The 17,556-nt window shown below is 45.0% G+C and overlaps 1 pseudogene; it reads left to right on the top strand.

Moving 5' to 3' along the window:
* Positions 1–9,054: 9,054 nt before the first annotated feature.
* On the top strand, positions 9,055–10,876 carry LOC123346778 (annotated as a pseudogene).
* The last annotated feature ends 6,680 nt before the right edge of the window (positions 10,877–17,556 follow it).

Genomic DNA, 17,556 nt, shown 5'->3' with positions numbered 1-17,556 from the left:
TGATGATAATGATTTGTAATCCAGTAGCACCTAAGACCTCCAATCATGGACCAAGCCCCCATTGTGCTAGGCACTGTATAAACACATAAAAAAAAAAGTCACCTTCCCAAAGACTTTACAACCGAAGTAATGTGTTAGTATAAGATTGTTCTGCTTTGATTCAGTATGCAGGAGAACTCTCACAACAGAGTATGCGTATAGTACTATATATTATTAATTCAAATTGGTTTTTAATCATTAACTATTACTGATTGCCACAAAACAAATGAGCTCAGAACTCAGTTAGTTTTCTGGGAAGTGCTAGTGATGAGATAAGAAGGACCCAAAACCCCACTGCTCCTCAGTCTGGAGATTTGAGATAAGTTGGTTTGACTTTTCTTGAGCCTTATTTAACATACTGTAGAACAGTAAATTGACTCCTTTGCTCCTGATTTACATGAGCATGAAGATTGAAGAGCCCCAAGACTAGTGTCCCATTGTGCTAGGCACTGTACAGACACACTTGCAGTTGTCAAAGGCCTATAATCTAAACATGCAAGACAGACAAAGGTGGGGCAGGAAGAGGGGAGGTGGAGAAACAGAGGCCCAGAAGGGAGAAATGACTTGTTCCAAGGTGAGCTAGCAGGTGAGTGGTTGAGCCAAGACTAGAACCATGTGCTCTACCTATGAGACACGCTGCATCTACCTAGCTAGCAATCAGGAAAACATTGATAGGCAGTATGATCTAGGGATAGGACACTGGAGTCAAGAAATTTGGGGCTTGGTTCTGTTCAAAGTGGACGATGAATAGCAGGATGCACCATCTTTTGGCTGAAAAATAACATTGATGCTTTTCACATGGGCGGCAGGTTATATATGTGTGCGATGCCCGGGCTCCAGGAATATTCAGGGCTGGGGGCCCTGCTCCAGCAATATTTGGAGCTGGGTCTCTCCCCCGGCCCTGCCTGGATCAGGCCCCGGACCCTGCGGGCCTCCGCTCTCCCCCCCCATCCCACCCCACCACCGCCGTGCCGCATCCCTGCCTGACAAAAAGCAGCGCGCACCTCTCCCCTGCCTGCTCTGTGCTGCAGGCGATCGGCTCCCTGCAGAAATGCTGTCTGCTGCCCCAGGATCCTAGTGCCTGCTCTCCACTAATGGCAAGGCATCCTGCACCCTAATCCTCCCCAGCCTGAGTCCCCCCACATCATGAGCCCCACAGCCCTCACCCCACACCCCAAACCTCTGCCCTAGCTCTGAGCCCCCTCCTGTGTAGCCCTGAGGATTAATCTGTTGGTCTGTATAAAATGTCTTTTTTTGATAAAAGTGTGTAGGCTGCATAGATTAATAGAATTATTTACAATAAGCTGTAATGCAAGATACCTAGAAACTTCTAGGCCAGACATCCTGGCCAATTTCCTCCGTGACGCTGAAAGCAACCTTTAAAACCCTTACTCAGAAAAGTAATAATAGGAGACAAACCTATGCACAATGTCTAGGGACCTTTTGAATGTCTGCTAACCTTTCACCTAGATAGGGTGAAAAGGGGGGTATTTCTGCCCACAAATTTCACACATATACACCGCAGATGCGTACATATCTGTCATCCATATGCACATAAAAGGTCAGCCTATGAAAACAGGTACCCTCACCTTTCCATGGGGGAAAGACAAATTTGGGCATAGGAGGAAGGATTTCTCCCTATGAAAAGGGTGACAATCCACCATTAGGCGGGCGATACACCTATCTATTTCCTTATCGTCTCAACCTACATTGAAGCCTCTCTCTCCTACGAAAGCTGTCAATACTAAGTCGTAGTATTAATTCTTTTCACAGCTGTAAGTATGAAATAATTCTTATTTCTGTTTTACTTTAAAACATCTAGTTTTAAAAAGGGTTTAACTCATAACCAGTTTCTTTATAACTTCCTCTATCAAAGGTGTGAACAACACCCTATTTGCTACAGAGTGCATTTAGAACTGTGTATTATCATAGATTCATATCTCTTAAAGAACTGTGATATTTTGTAACTTTGTAATCTCAAACTGCTTTTAACATTTTATATTTACTTATTGTTTCATTGATTTTAAATAAAAGGTCTTGATTGACTAATTTTGTCTCAGTGTACTTTCCTGTCATATACCCCCAATCTCCTTGTATAAATTCTGTGAAGCCTGATTCAAGACGAACTTTATCTTCTGATCACACATATTGACGAGCCATGCCCATATTATTAATATCTATTAATTATTATTAATATTATTAATTAATTAGAAAAATAATTATTAAATAAAACTAAATTAAGTGGATAAATTCCACTGTCCCTACTAAGCCTCCCCAAATCAGGCTACACCTGCATCATGAACCCCTCATCCCCCAGCCCCAGCCAGAGCCCTCATCCCCCCGCAGCCCAATCCTCTGCGCCAGCCCTGATCCCCCCCACATCATGAACTTCTCATCCCCAGCCCCAACCCTCATCCCCCTGCACGCTGATCCTCTGCCCCAGCCATGAGCCCCCCCCACAGCATGAACCCCTCATCCTCAGCCCCACAGCCCTTACCCTGCACTCCCTCCTATCCCCAAACTCCCTCCCAGAGTGTGCACCACCTCCACCTTCCTACACCCCACTCCCAGCCCAGAGCCTGCACCCAAACTCCGTCCCAAAGCCTGCACCCCTCACCCCCTCCTGCACACCCACGCACTGCCCCAGCCCGGAGCCTGCACCCAGCACCCAAACTCCCTCCCAGAGCCTGCACCCCTCACCCCTTCCTACACCCCCACCCCCAGCCCAGAGCCTGCACCCAAATTCCATCCCAAAGCCTGCAACCCTCCTGCACTCTAATCCCCAGCCCAGGACCTGCACCTCATACCTCCCCCCAAAACCCGTACAGAGCCTTAGGCAGGTGGAGGCAGAGTTTGGGGGGGCAGAGCTGGGGCGGGTGGGTTCTGGGCACCACCAAAATTTCTACAAACTTGCCACCCATGGCCCTTCAGCTTGAAATTTCTATGGCTTGGATTTTGAAAGGAGCCTAAGTAAGTGGGGCACCTAAATATCACTGAAGTAGGATGGTTGTTGGACAACTAGAGCCCTTAGGGTCTCTTGAAAATACCACTGTCAATGACCCCTGTACTCAAGGTTTCAGTCTGGCCAAATCCCAGATCTGTCAACTTCCTCCTCCTTTCCCCCTCTCTCCATCTTTTCATTTGGATTCACTCATAGATCCATAGTATTTGAACCCAAAAGGGACCACCAGATCATCTAGTCTGACCTCCCATGTAGTACAGGCCACCAGCTCCACCCAGCACCCGCACACTAACCCCAGCAACCAAAATGAGACCAAAGTATCACAGCCCACAGGAGACTAGACAATGATGTGCCACAGACAGGGGACAGGAGGGACCGAGGTGCACCAATGTCCGGGGCCCTCAAAATGGCAGGGAAATGATTAAGTGAGACACAGAATTCTCCTTCCCCTCCAGTCCCAGAACAGGGGGGTTCTGCATTTTAATTTAATTTTTAATGAAGCTTCTTAAACATTTTAAAAAACCTTATTTACTTTACATACAACAGTAGTTTAGTTATGTATTAGTTATATATTATAGACCAGGCAACCTTTCAGAGGTGGTGTGCCGAGTTTTCATTTATTCACTCTAATTTAAGCCTTCGTGTGCCACTCATACATTTTAATGTTTTTAGAAGGTCTCTCTATAAGTCTATAATATACAACCAAACTACTGATATATGTAAAGTAAACAAGGTTTTCAAAATGTTTAAGAAACTTCATTTAAAATTAAATTAAAATGCAGATCTTATCAGTTTAGTGTGATCCTTGCCCCTGCTTCTCCTTGCTGAGTTTTCCAATGTCTGGCACCTATATGGATACTTTAAGCTGCACACAGGGTTCTGAGTGATCACTTGTTAACCGGCTCCGAGAGGGACATAGGACAGATTTCATGTGTGAAAATACCTGTTCACACAGGGTATGTGGATCCAAATGCTGAAAGCATTGCAAACGCATTGCAAACAGTTACATTTCACTGGCAGGGACATCCAGCAGGTCAGAATAGAAGCCCTGTGATCTCTCTCGGTAGCTTCAAGTGCACTCCACATATCTCCAAACTTTGATGTTCACAATTCTGAACTTTTTAACTGAATGAGCTGCATTTCGAAATCGTCAACACCCATTCACTGAAATACAGACAAATCCAAGTCGCTTTTGTTTAACTTTTCAGGTTTAATTAGAAAAGAAAGCATTGTGCAAAATTGCAGGAAATCTTGAAATCTGTCAGAATATTCTGATTCCAGTTTTTGCATGTCCAAGCAGGCTGGAATGATTGGACATCTAGCTTCGCTTTCTTAGGAGCTGCCATTTTGTTAAATGTTCCCTTCAACTCTCAGTAGAAAAAAAATGGCGATAGAAGGCAGGCACAAGGTCAAACAGAGCGTGGTCTGAGAGAAGCAATTTTAAGATGAGGTTCCTGAGCTGCACCCCCTCTTGCCTCGTGTGCAATTTTCACTGTCCCAATCTGGGGACAGTGGGTCACAGCGGGGAGGCTGCTGAGCACTGATACAAGGCCAGGAGCAGAGCCCAGGGTGGTCTGCTGGGACTCCAGGCCAGAAAGCAGGGTGATCAAGGCTGGAGATCCAGACCCCGGCTGGCAGGAGGTCAGCGAATGGAACCCCAGATCGGCAGCTGAAGTGAGTGGAGCTGGCAGCTGGTAGGGCTGAGCAGAGCTGGAGTCCTGGACCCTGTCTGTCAGGGGGCCTTCACAAGGTGAATGGGGATCTGGCAGAGGGGGACCCCGGCTGACAAGGGCACAGCAGCCGGAACCCCAGAGCAGTGACTGAGTAGCTAAGCCCACCCCGCTCTGGGGTTTCAGCCGCCGGCTCCTGCCAGCTGGGTCTCAGCCCCCTGCCAGCCTGGGGTTCCTTCACCCAGGCTGACAGCGGGTGCTGAGTGGGACTGGCAGCGGGACCTTGGTGTTATATCCTTGGGGGGGAGCCGGTTTAGGAAGAAATCAGTTGAGGCCAGAGAGCTGACAGCTAACAAAACCACCATTTTATTTACAGAGACAGAGAGCTCACTCAGCCGGCTGAAGCTGGCTGAGCTAACCCATAATAATCTAACTCAGTTGCCATAGCAACAAAAACCATGACAACCAAATACACAACACTTGGCTGGCAGGAGCGAGTGGCAGAAAGCCCCAGAGCGGCAGCAGGCTGAGTGGCTCAGCCCACCTCGCGTGCCATCAAAAATCAGCTCACATGCCACCTTTGGCACATGTGCCGTAGGTTGCCAACCCCTGTTATAGACTTATAGACTTATAGAAAGAGACCTTCTAAAATGTTAAAAAGTCTAACTGGCGCGCAAAACCTTAAATTAGAGTAAATCAATGAAGACTCGGCACAGCACTTCTGAAAGGTTGCCGACCCCTGTTCTAAAATGTTAAAATGTTTTATTGGCACGAAAACCCCTAAATTAGAGTAAATAAATGAAAGGTTGCCGACCCCTGACTCATCCCCTAGTACCCCTCTTCTACTTGCACTACATTGATGTCATCTTCATTGTATGGACCCATGGAAAGTCGGCCCTTGAAGAATTCCACCTGGATTTCAACAATCTCCACCCCACCATCAACCTCAGCCTGGACTTGTCCACACAAGAGATCCACTTCCTGGACACTACAGTGAAAATAAATTATGGTCACATAAACACCACTCTATACTTGAAACCTACTGACTGCTATACTTACCTACATGCCTCCAGCTTCCATCCAGGACACATCACACAATCCATTGTCTACAGCCAAGCCCTAAGATACAACCAAATTTGCTGCAATCCCTCAGACAGAGACAAACACCTGCAAGATCTGTATCAAGCATTCTTAAAGCTACAATACCCACCTGGGGAAGTGAGGAAACAGATTGACAGAGCTAGACAGGTACCCAGAAATAACCTACTACAGGACAGGTCCAAAAAGGAAAATAACAGAACACCACTGGCCATCATGCACAGCCCCCAGTTAAAACCTCTCCAGTGCATTATCAACAATATACAACCAGGGCTGGCTCCAGCATTTTTGCAACCCCAAGTGGTGAAAAAACAAACAAACAAACAAAAGATGTGATCGGCGGCACTTCGGTGGCAGTTCTACCGCCACTGCTTCATTCTTTGGTGGCAATTCAGCGGCAGGTCCTTCCCTCTGAGAGGGACCCGCCACCGAATTGCCACCGAAGAGCCAGACGTGCCACCCCTTTCCGTCGGCCGCCCTAAGCACCTGCTTGATGCACTGGTGCCTGGAGCTGGCCCTGTCTACAACCTAGCCTGGAAAACGATCCCTCGCTCTCACAGACCTTGGGAGACAGGCCATTTCTCGCTTACAGACAACCCCCCAACCTGAAGCAAATACTCACCAGCAACTACAAACCACACCAAAGAAACACCAACCCAGGAACCAATCCCTGTAGCAAACCTGTCTCCATATCTACTCTAGCAACACCATCAGAGGACCCAAACAAACATGAGCAAGGTGAGATGCGGCACCTTGCAAAGTACAGGGGTTGCACCTCAATACATCAGGAGTGTTGTGTAACTGGTAAGTACCTGTGTATAAGAATGCATCCCTGGGGTGGTGTCTTTGTGCCTAGGGGACAATGGAGTGTCCTGCCACTGACTGAGCTGTGTCCATTATCAGGGAGCACATATATACTAGCAGAACTGTAGACATCGGATCTCAGGAGCTAGAGACTATGTTTCGTTATCCAATAAACCTGGCCGGGTGCCTTTGTACCTTATCGGATTCTGTGGACATTGGGGGTTCTCTCAGGGTCTGATGTGTCAGCTACTTGCGCAGAGCCAGGGCATCAAATGGAGGGAACACACGCACGCAGCCAACAGTTATAAACATTGGATAGAGCAAAGCACCACACTGGTGGCATCTGACAACACAAATAACTGTGCAGTGCAGTCAGGTAGGGATAAACTAACTCCAGGGAAAAATTCCTCCTAACCTCCAAGTATAGACTAAGAGTAACTTCCAAACAAATTGGGTCATTTAACCATTGAGATTGTTAACAACTATGGTATGATCCTGCGCCATTCAAGTCAACAGGAGTTTTCCCATTGACTTGAGTAGGAGCAGAATCCACATCTCTGTGCCAGCCCTATCTAGCTGGATGTCTGAGGCCCTCATTTTCAAAAGTGACTAGTGGTTTTTGGTGCTTTGGTTTATGGATTATTTTTTATTGTGCCCAACTTGAGACACATTTGAAGGGGCTGGATGTTCAAAAAGGGTGGAGCATTCACCCTCTTCAAATTATGTCTCTTTAAGGTGAAAACGTGAGTCATGAAAGATAAGCATTAGAACTAATTTTCTGCAAGGTCCAGTTGCAAAGTTGAGACTGAACCTGGATAACAGTGCTCTTCTCTTTTTCTGATTGCTTCAGAAGCTGGTGACATAAGGCACTTCAGGAAAAGTTGGTGGACTGTCTTCCCCAAAACTTTCAGCAACTAATTAGTTCTGAGACTCCCCCCAATTCACGATGTTTTGTTTGTGTAGATGCCTCAAAGGGACAAAACTTGTCTCTTTGTCATTAAAACTTTTGTTTCTTGGTTATTAAAACTTCTGGGAATAAAGTTAAGGAAAGTTCATTTAATTTGGCACTGGTTTTAAAGCTGGGAATTAACCTCTGGTAACTTCCTTCTGTGAAAGAAGATTATTAGCTGCTGAAATTTCTTTTCTTTTCTTTTGCAGTGTGCCAATATTTAGATGAGTGGGCTTTTAGGCCAAGATTTTCTAAAATGGCTAATAACTTTGGATACTAGAGTGCCCAACTTGAGACACCTGATTTTTAAGGACAGACGTCTAGCACTTTCTTAAAAGTAGCCTCCTTTTAAGGCATTTCAAGGTGGGCTGCCAGAAATTGGGGCATCCAGAATCTCTAGTCAGTTTGGAAAATCTTTGCTCTTAATTTTTTTTGTTTTTGTTTTGGTGACCTTTTTTCTTGTCCAGCTAAAGAAGACTATTCCATAAATCCAGCTCTCCTGTTCCATGCCCCATATACCAAACGCCTTCCAAGACCAATTGGAAGACAGGGTCTAGCATTGGCAGGAGCTGTAGAAATATAGTAAGATTCTGACAGGTCAGCAATGGACCAGATCTTCAGCTGGTGCCAGATCTTCAGCTGGTGCCAGATCTTCAGCTGGTGTAGATCAATCAAGGACCAATGATTTCCATTGAGCTCTGCTGATTAACACCAGCTGTGGATTGGATCCACTGACTTTAATGTCAAGTTACACTAGCTGAGGATCTGTCCTATTTACTTCAGTGAGGGGACAACTGATTTTCACTAGTTGGGGATCTGGCCCATTGACTTTGATGGAGCTATGCCAAGTTATCCCATCTGAGGATGTGACTCATTAACCATCTATTGTCCAAAATATCCAGTGCACTTTGTGTCTTTGGTGCTATATTAAATCTGTGCCAGAAGCACCTGGGTAACATGTGCCTATTGATTTACCTGCCTTAAGTTGGGACCCTTTACATCACTTCCTGATTTAGGATAGGGGCAACATTTAGATGGGGCACCAACAATGAATACTATAATTGTAGGAAACAGCATGTGTGATGGTGACTCAGCCATTACTTACCCAAATGCCGTGGTGCAGCACTGGGGAGGTTTGTGTTTCCGGAGCAGTGTGCCTGACTCAGTACATGCTTTCCCCTCACAGTCATGCTGAGTCCAGTACACCAGCATGGTGCTAGGTGGTGTCTTGTTGCAAGGAATGGTGTGGGGTTCATTAGATGATGCTCTCCCCTTACAGTCAGTGCTGACCCCAATGCCTCAGCGTGGTGCTATGGGGGAATTGTTCTCCAGGGAGCAGAATGGGATGCTCTCACCACCAAAGCCAGTGCTGAGCACAATTCAAGGAAGGGCTGTGTTTTCACAGTGTTGTTGTCTCAAAGACATTAGCCTACCTGAATTGAATTTCGATGGTGCAGGTATATGGTTCCCTAGGTACCCAGCAGGATGAATTTAAATAATCACCTTCACTCACTGTTTGTGATATTCTGCGAATGGAGATGAACACTTTGGCTGTAACAGAGGTAAGGCACTAGGAATCAAGAGGAAAATATAAATAACAGAGGGGCACTTTTTCCCCCGCTTATGTATACAGAATCTTGGGAGATAGAAAGATGGGAGACAAACTTGGGATGCACAGACACAGAGACAGATTTCCATGGAAGTCAAAAGCCAAGGCCTCAACCACATTGCAGCTATGGGATAAGGTAAAACATTCCAAAATTTGTTTCTATGCATGATTTTTTGAAGAGCATTGAAGAGTGAAAGGGATTGAAATGCATAATTCTATCTGTCTCTACCTCCCTCCCTCAGTCCCTCTATCTATCTATCCCCATGCAGACCCATTTATGTATGTGTGTTTTTGTCTGATTATTCATGTGTGCATAAAATATGTCTGACACTAATAGAAACACATCTTGGCTTTCACATCTTTCTTTCATTGTGTTAAACTGGGAAGCAGTTATGTGGCCACCATAAGACCCCTTGAGAGGTTGATTGCATTGTTGGTTTTCCGATCCCACCCAGAGAGAGCCTAGCAAACAGTTTTAGAATGAAGGTTTATGTTCAGTTGAACCTGTAAATAATAATAATTTTTTCTCCAGTTGTGGTTAATAGAATGGAAAAACTTCAATGGGAATTTAAAAATAGATTTTTTTTCCCCAGAAAATCTATATTATTGAAAATGTCAAGATTTTATCAACTTTTTAAAGTGTCATAAATTTTTATGAGCTCTGTAACTGGCCAGAAAAACCCTAGAAACAGTTATTTAGTTTGTTTGTATACTCATTATTATTTAATTTTATTGAAATCAATTTGTCAAAAACTTGACATTTGGGCTTTTTCAACTTCCTCTATTCTGCAGGCGAAAGCTGAAATAAGAACGACCAATCAGAGCAATGTGGTGATGGAGTTTGTGCTTCTGGGCTTCTCGCTGTCAGAGCCCATGGAGCTCCTAGTTTTCATGCTGCTACTGGCCATCTTTGCCTTGACTCTAATGGGGAAAATGGCCATCATCACCGTTGTGTATGTGGATCTGCGCCTCCACACCCCCATGTACTTCTTCCTCTGCAACCTCTCCCTCTTGGAGATACTCTTTGTCCTTTCCATCACTCCAAAGATGCTGGAGAACCTGCTCTCCCAGGCCAAAGCCATCTCCTTCTGGGGCTGCATAAGTGTTACTTCTACTTCTTCCTGGGCACTGCGGATTTCATCCTCATCGCCTTCATGTCCTTCGTGGCCATCTGCCATCCGCTCCACTACCTTGTCATCATGAGTGGGCATGTTTGTGTCTTGCTGGTAATGGGTTGTTGGTTGATTGGGTTTCTCTCCCCCCTTTGCCCACTTATTTTGCTGTGCCAGCTTCCTTTCTGTGGGCCCAATGTGATAAACCATTTCTTCTGTGACTATGCCCCACTAGTGAGACTATCCTGCGTCGACACACACTTCCTCCTCATGATCGAGTATATCCTCTCCTCGGTGGTTCTGCTCATATCTTTGTCTTTTACTGCATTTTCCTACCTTTACATCATCACCACAGTCTTGCACATCCCCTCAGCCAGAGGCAGGCGAAAAGCCTTTTCCACCTGCACCTCCCACATCACGGTAGCCTCTATCTTCTACGGCAGTGCCATCTTCCTGTATGCTAGGCCCATCCAGGGCCACTCCCTGGACCTCCAGAAGGTGGTGGCTGTGTTCAACGTCATAGTGAGCCCTTTATTGAATCCTTTCATTTACACATTAAGGAACAAGAAGGTCAAAGAAGCACTCAAGGAATACTTCACGAGAAAGAGCTCTGTTCTGCAACCAGAGCCTTGATACACATACATCTTCATCTCAATAATGAATTGCTGCTTTTATCCCTTGATTGCCATTGTTATTTAATGGAGTGGAAGCTTGACTTAGGCTCAGGAGTCCTGGGTTCTATTCCTGGACCTGCTGTGTGACCTTAGCAGAGTCTGTTTCCCCTCCCTACCCTTTTTTCATTTAGGTTAGGATTTTCCAAACATCTAAGAAATTTAAAAGCTCAAGTCCCAACTCCTCAATCAATCCATTGCTTTTGACATCCCCACTCTTAGACTATAAGCTCTCCAGGGCAAGAATTGTCTCCTGTCACCATCTGTTTCTACAATGCCTAGCACAATACGGTCCCAATCTCAGTTTACAGGCACTCATGTAGCATAAATAAAAAGAGTTCCTGGGAATTTCGAAAGGGGTCTAAGGGAGTTAGATACCCAACTTCTATTAAATTGCAATGAGATTTGATGGTGAGGGGCCACTGATTTCAATGGGTGCTAGGAATTTAGATGCTTTTGAAAATCCCACTGCCTAAATACCTTTGAAAATATAGCCCTTGGTGCCTCAATGATTTCAATGGAAGATAAGCAACTAGGCACTTTTTAAAATCCCACTAAGTGTTCATCTGCATGTTTAGGTGCCTAAATACCATTAAAACTCTGGCCCAACTCTTTTAGCCTCCATTGCAAATCCCAATTAATCAGTGTCTCAGTATTAATAGTCAGAATGAGCTCTTCATCATAGATTCATAGATTCTAAAAGGACCATTGTAATAATCTTGTCTGACTTCCTGTATAACACAGGTCATAGCACTTCCCCACAATAATTCCTAAACCAGATCTTTTAGAAAAACATTCAATCTTGATTAAAAATGGTCAGTGATGGAGAATCCACCACGACCCTTGGTAAATTGTTCCAATGGTTAATTACTCTCCCCATTAAAATTTATTTCTTATTTCCAGTTTGAATTTATCTAGCTTCATTTGACCATGTTATATCTTCCTCCCATAGATGGAAGAGCGCATTCTTAAATATTTGTTTCCCATGTAGCTATTTATAGACTGTGATCAAGTCATCCCTTAACCTTCTTTTTGTTAAACTAAATAGATTGAACTTCTTGAGTCTATCACTATAAGGCTTTTTTTCTAGTAGTTTTTAATCATTCTTGAGACTCTTCTCTGAATCCTCTCCAACTTAGAAGCATCTGTCTTGAATTTTGGGCTTCAGAACTGGACACAGTATTCCAACTGCAGTCCCATCAGCACCAAATACAGAGGTAAAATAGCCTCTCTTCTCCTACTAGAGATTCTCCTGTCTATGCATCCCAGGATCACATTAGATCTTTTGGCCATGGCGTCACACTGGGAATTCGTGTTCCGCTGATTATCCACCATTATCCATTATTCATGTGAGTAAGAGTATCCCGCATTCGCCTGATATGATTCTAACACCTTCCTCTGAAGCATGTAACACTGGCCACTGTCAGAGAGAGGATACTGAGCTGGATGGAACCTCGATCTAAGCCTTTGTAACAATTCCTATGTTTGTATGAGGCTGCAGTATGCATTGAAGCAACTCCATTCTCTGGCCAGCTCTAGTAAAGATGGATTGACCTGTACAATGCCCTATGTGAAAATGAGGATGCATTTTCAAAGGAACCTATGGGAGTTAGTTACATAGATCCCAATGATATTCAAAGGGAGTTGCTGGTGGATTTTCAAAAAAGCCTAGCAGGTTTTAGCCATTGCTTTAACACATTCTGCAGCCTCATACCAATATTCGAATTGTGCCCACAGTTCAAGAAGAATGTTGCTAAATTGGAGAGAGTTCAGAGAAGAGCCATGAGAAAGATTAAAGGATTAGAAAAACATGCCTTATAGCAGAGGTGGGCAAATTACGGCCCACGGACCACATGCGGCCTGCGGGACCATCCTGCCTGGTGCTTGAGCTCCCGGCCAGGGAGACTAGCCCCTGCCCCCCCCCCCTTGCTGTTCCTCCTCCCCTGCGGCCACGCAGCCGCTCGGGCAGCATTCTGGGCAGCGGGATTGCACATTTCTGTCAAGGAGCACAGCAGCATTTCTTGCTCCGGCCGGGTGGCGCAGCTGCCAGACATGCTGCTCTGAGAGGCATGGAAAGGGGGCTGGGCCCCGGGGGTTGGACAAGTGGTCAGAGTTCCAGGGGGCAGTCCAGGGACAGGGAGAAGGGTGCAGTTGGATGGGGTGGAGGTTCTGGGGGTTGGTCAGAGGATGGGGGGGTTGGATAAGTGTGGGAGTCATTGGGGGCCTGTTAGAGGATGCGAGTGTGGATCGGGGTCAGACCAGTCAGGGGGCTGGAAGCGGAGGGGTTGGATAGGGTCTAGGGTTCTGGAGGGGTTAGTGGAGAGGGGTCCCAGGAGAGGGCAGTTAAGGGACAAGGAATTGGGGGGGGGGTTGGATAGATGGAGGTTCTGAGGTGGGCAGTCAGGGGGTGAGAAGTGGGAGGGGTCGCATAGGGGGCAGGGGGCAGGCTGTTTGGGGAGGCACAGCCTTCCCTACCTGGCCCTCCACACAGTTTTGCAACCACAATATGGCCCTTGGGCCAAAAAAATTTCCCACCCCTGCCTTATAGTGACAGATTCAAAGAGCTCTATCTATTTAACTTAACTAAGAGATGACTAAGGGGTGACTTGATTACAATCTATAAGTACCTACATGGGAACAAATTTTCAATAATGGGCTCTTCGCTGTAACAGAGAAAGGTCTTTAATGATTCAATGGGTAGAAGTTGAAGCTAGACAAATTCAGACTGAAAATAAGGCTTAAATTTTTAACAGCAAAAGTAATTAACCATTAGAACAATTTACCAAGGGTCATAGTGGATTGTCCATGACAGATAATTTTTATATCAAAACTGGGTGTTTTTCCAAAAGATCAGCTCTAGGACTTATGTTGGGGAAGTTCTCTCACCTATCTTACACAGGAGGTCAAACTAGATGATCACAATGGTCCCTTCTGGCCTTGGAATCTGTGAAAAAGAACATAAGACATTTTGGAAACTATGAATTAGTCTCATAAGTCACATTTTTTAAATGTTTAGACACCTAGTACAATTTTTGAGAAGCAACTAGGTACCTAAAGCCCATTGAAATCAATGGGAGTTGGATACTTAGTTGCTTTTGAAAATCCAACTAGGACCCTAAATAGCTTAAAAAATCTGGCCCTTCAACTTAGTTTGAAAATTGTACCCCAATTCTTGAAATTATCCCTGGAGAATGACTTCCGCAGAGCTACATCAAGGATTAATTCGGACCTTTTAAACAATCCTTTATTCAAATTTAAATTAAAAGAAAAAAGTTTCAGGTGAGAGAAAGTTCAAAGAAAGGTCAAATATAAAAGGGCGACAAGGATCATCAAAAGCATATTTTGTAGGAAAGTTTAGTTTAGTCAATGCCCCTTAATGGTGACCTGCAGCCCCCTATCCCAGCTCTGCCAATGTCCCTGCATACCAACCCAGTGTCCACTACAGTCCCAGGTCTGGGCTTTCCCCACAGGTTTGCCAATGCCCTTCAGTCCGAACCCATAGCAGAATTAATTACATTCACTAATCATTTTTTATCAGTTTGTGATCCAGAAATAGAAGATATAGAAATGTAAAAAGAAGTTTCTGAATAAAGACAATCCAATAATAATAACAAGAACATTCCATTTAATTCTGCTTTTTGATTATTTCTCTACATTTAGTCCTCTGAGAATCTGTCTGTGACACATTCATCTTTAGGGATCTTGGGTGTTTTTACCTGCAAACACTGACTTGATCACACAAGCTCAATGTTCATTAGATCCTGGCAATAGCAGCAGAGTTTTTGTGTAATATATAAAACATATTTTTCAGCACCACTGAATTTATCCTCTTGGCCGTCATGTCAGTGGACTGCTACGTGGCCATCTGCACCCCACTGCGCTACTCCACCATCATGAGCCCACGGAAGTCTGTTCAGCTGGTGGTGGTGTCTTGAGTTGGAGGCTTCTTTTCTGTCCTCTCCCGCATCATCGTCATCTCCCAGCTGCCCTTCTGTGGCCCTCACATCATTGATCACTTCTTCTGTGACACTGAGCCATTGATCAAGTTCTCCAGTGCCGACACCAGCCTGCTAGAGCTTATAGAGTTTTCCCTCTCCTCTATGGTACTGCTGAGCTTGCTGATGCTCACTGTGGTGTCCTACCTATACATCAATACCACCATCCTCCGCATCCCCTCCACCACAGGTAGGAAAAAGACCTCCACCTTGCCTCCCATATCACAGTGGCCTCCATCTTCTATGGCAGTGCCATCATCATGTATGTGGTGCCCAACAAAGGGTTCTCCTTCAGCCTCAAGAAGGTGGTGACTCTACAGACTGTCATTGTCACCCACTTGTTGAACCCTTTCATCTACACCCTGAGGAACCAGATGGTCAAGGAGGTGCTGAGGAACACTGTGTCCTATTTTCTGAGTGGTGAGAAGAGCTTCAGGATGAATTGTAATTAGAATTGTGGCAGGACATTTGCGGGAGCTGGAAGAACGCTATAGAATTAACCCTGACCCGTAACACTGATCATAGCCAGTCTCCAACACAGTGTGAGGAAACTCAGGATTAATTGTGAATACAATTTCAGGCATAAAATTGGTGGGAATTCAAGATAGACTAAGGAACTGACTCTAACTCTAAAATCAAATCCTAACACATAACTCTAACCCTTACCCTAACCCTTAATTTTTCTATAATACCTAATCAATAACCCTTATCTTGACCCCTACTCTTTACCTTTACCTTTTTCCTAACTCAAACCTTAACTGCTCATTTTAGTCCTAACCCCAGTCCTTTATCCTAATTAATAACCCTTGCCTTGCTAAATCTTCCTTAACTTTTACCCATACTTTAACCCTTTCACCCTAACTCTTAACTCCTAATTCTAACTCTAATCTCAACCCTATACTCTCATCTAAATCCTACCCCATCTCAAATGTTTAAATCAAACTATAACTTTAACACTAAACCATAAATCTGATATTAACCATAACCCTCACCCTAACTGTGACCCTAAACTCATTTCTTGAATAGCATGAAGAATCTCAGTGTGAATTGTAAATATTGTTTCAGACAGAGCATTCATTGGACTCTGACCAAGATTATGGAACTAACCCGTCCTTTAAATCTAACTCTAACCCTTAGTGCTAGCCCTAATTCTGATCCTAACATTAATCAATAACCCATGTGAAGTCAACTGGCAACAATGAAAATAATAGCACTCTATCTACCTCTTGCCAGCAGATAAGGAAGAGACAGAAAATATTGTCAAACACTTTGTGGCAGATGAGACTTGTCATTTTCTCCATGTAACTAATTAACTAACTTTCTTTCTTTCCTTCTTTCTTACTTTCTTTCTTTCTTTCTTTCTTTCTTTTTCTTGACCCATTGCATTTCTCAGTGTGTATTAATTACAAGCATAGGGTCAGGTCCCAAACTAGTATAAATTGACCTCACTCCATTAATACAATGGTGCTCCAGTGAATTATACCTGCTAAGAGTCTGGCCTCTATGCAGATTTTAAATTAAAACAACAACAACATAATATATAAAACATATGGTATTGCAGAACTATATTAGCAGGTCAGTATCACACTAGATGTTACCCTATTTCACCCTCACTTTATCATCAGATTAACTATATTTTTTCCCAATGAAACTTGTGGTGTTCACATTTCTGTAAATGATTCTGATTAAACCACAAATACCTTGTGATGAATGGAGCAGATCAGGAGGGCACTCTCTCAGGCCTGGTCTACACTAGGACTTTAAATCGAATTTAGCAGCGTTAATTCGAACTAACCGCTCAACCGTCCACACCAGGAAGCCATTTAATTCGAACTAGAGGGCTCTTTAGTTCGAATTTGGTACTCCACCCCGGCAGGTGGAGTAACGCTAAATTCGACACGGCTAGCTCGAATTAGGCTTGGTGTGGATGCTAATCGAACTTAGTAGCTCCGGGAGCTATCCCACACTGCACCACTCTGTTGACGCTCTGGACAGCAGTCAGAGCTTGGATTCTCTGCCCAGCCACACAGGAAATGACCCGCGAAAATTTGAATTCATTTTCCTGTCTGGGCGGTTTGAATCTGACGTTCTGGTTGCACATCGGGGCGAGCTCCGCAGCACCTGCAACGATGCAGAGCTCTCCAGCAGAGGAGTCTGGGCAATCCCAGAATAGAAAGAGGTCCCCAGCATGGACTGACAGGGAAGTCATGGATCTGATCGCTGTGTGGGGCGAGGAGTCTGTGCTCTCGGAGCTGCGCTCCAGCAAGCGGAACGCGAAGACCTTCGGGAAGGTCTCGAAAGCCATGAAAGAGAAAGGATACAGCCGGGATGCGTTGCAGTGCCGCGTGAAAGTCAAGGACCTAAGACAAGGGTATCAAAAAGTCAGAGCAGCAAACGGACGCTCCGGAGCACAGCCCCAGACATGCCGCTTCTACGAGGCACTGCATGCCATTCTAGGTGGGTCTGCCACAACTGCCCCACCAGTGACGGTGGACTCCGAGGACGGAATAGTGTACCGGGACAGTTCCTCCTCGATGTTCGCCGATGGGGAAGATGAGGAAGGGTCTTTTGAGGACGGCGCAGGCGACAGCGAACACACTCCCGCTTTCCCTGACAGCCAGGATCTCTTCATCACCCTCACAGAGAT

The sequence above is a fragment of the Mauremys mutica genome, chromosome 12 (assembly GCF_020497125.1).
Source record: "Mauremys mutica isolate MM-2020 ecotype Southern chromosome 12, ASM2049712v1, whole genome shotgun sequence".
Classification (NCBI taxonomy): domain Eukaryota; kingdom Metazoa; phylum Chordata; order Testudines; family Geoemydidae; genus Mauremys; species Mauremys mutica.
The sequence above is the reverse complement of the archived record's forward strand: the minus strand, read 5'-3'. Positions and strand labels throughout refer to the sequence as shown.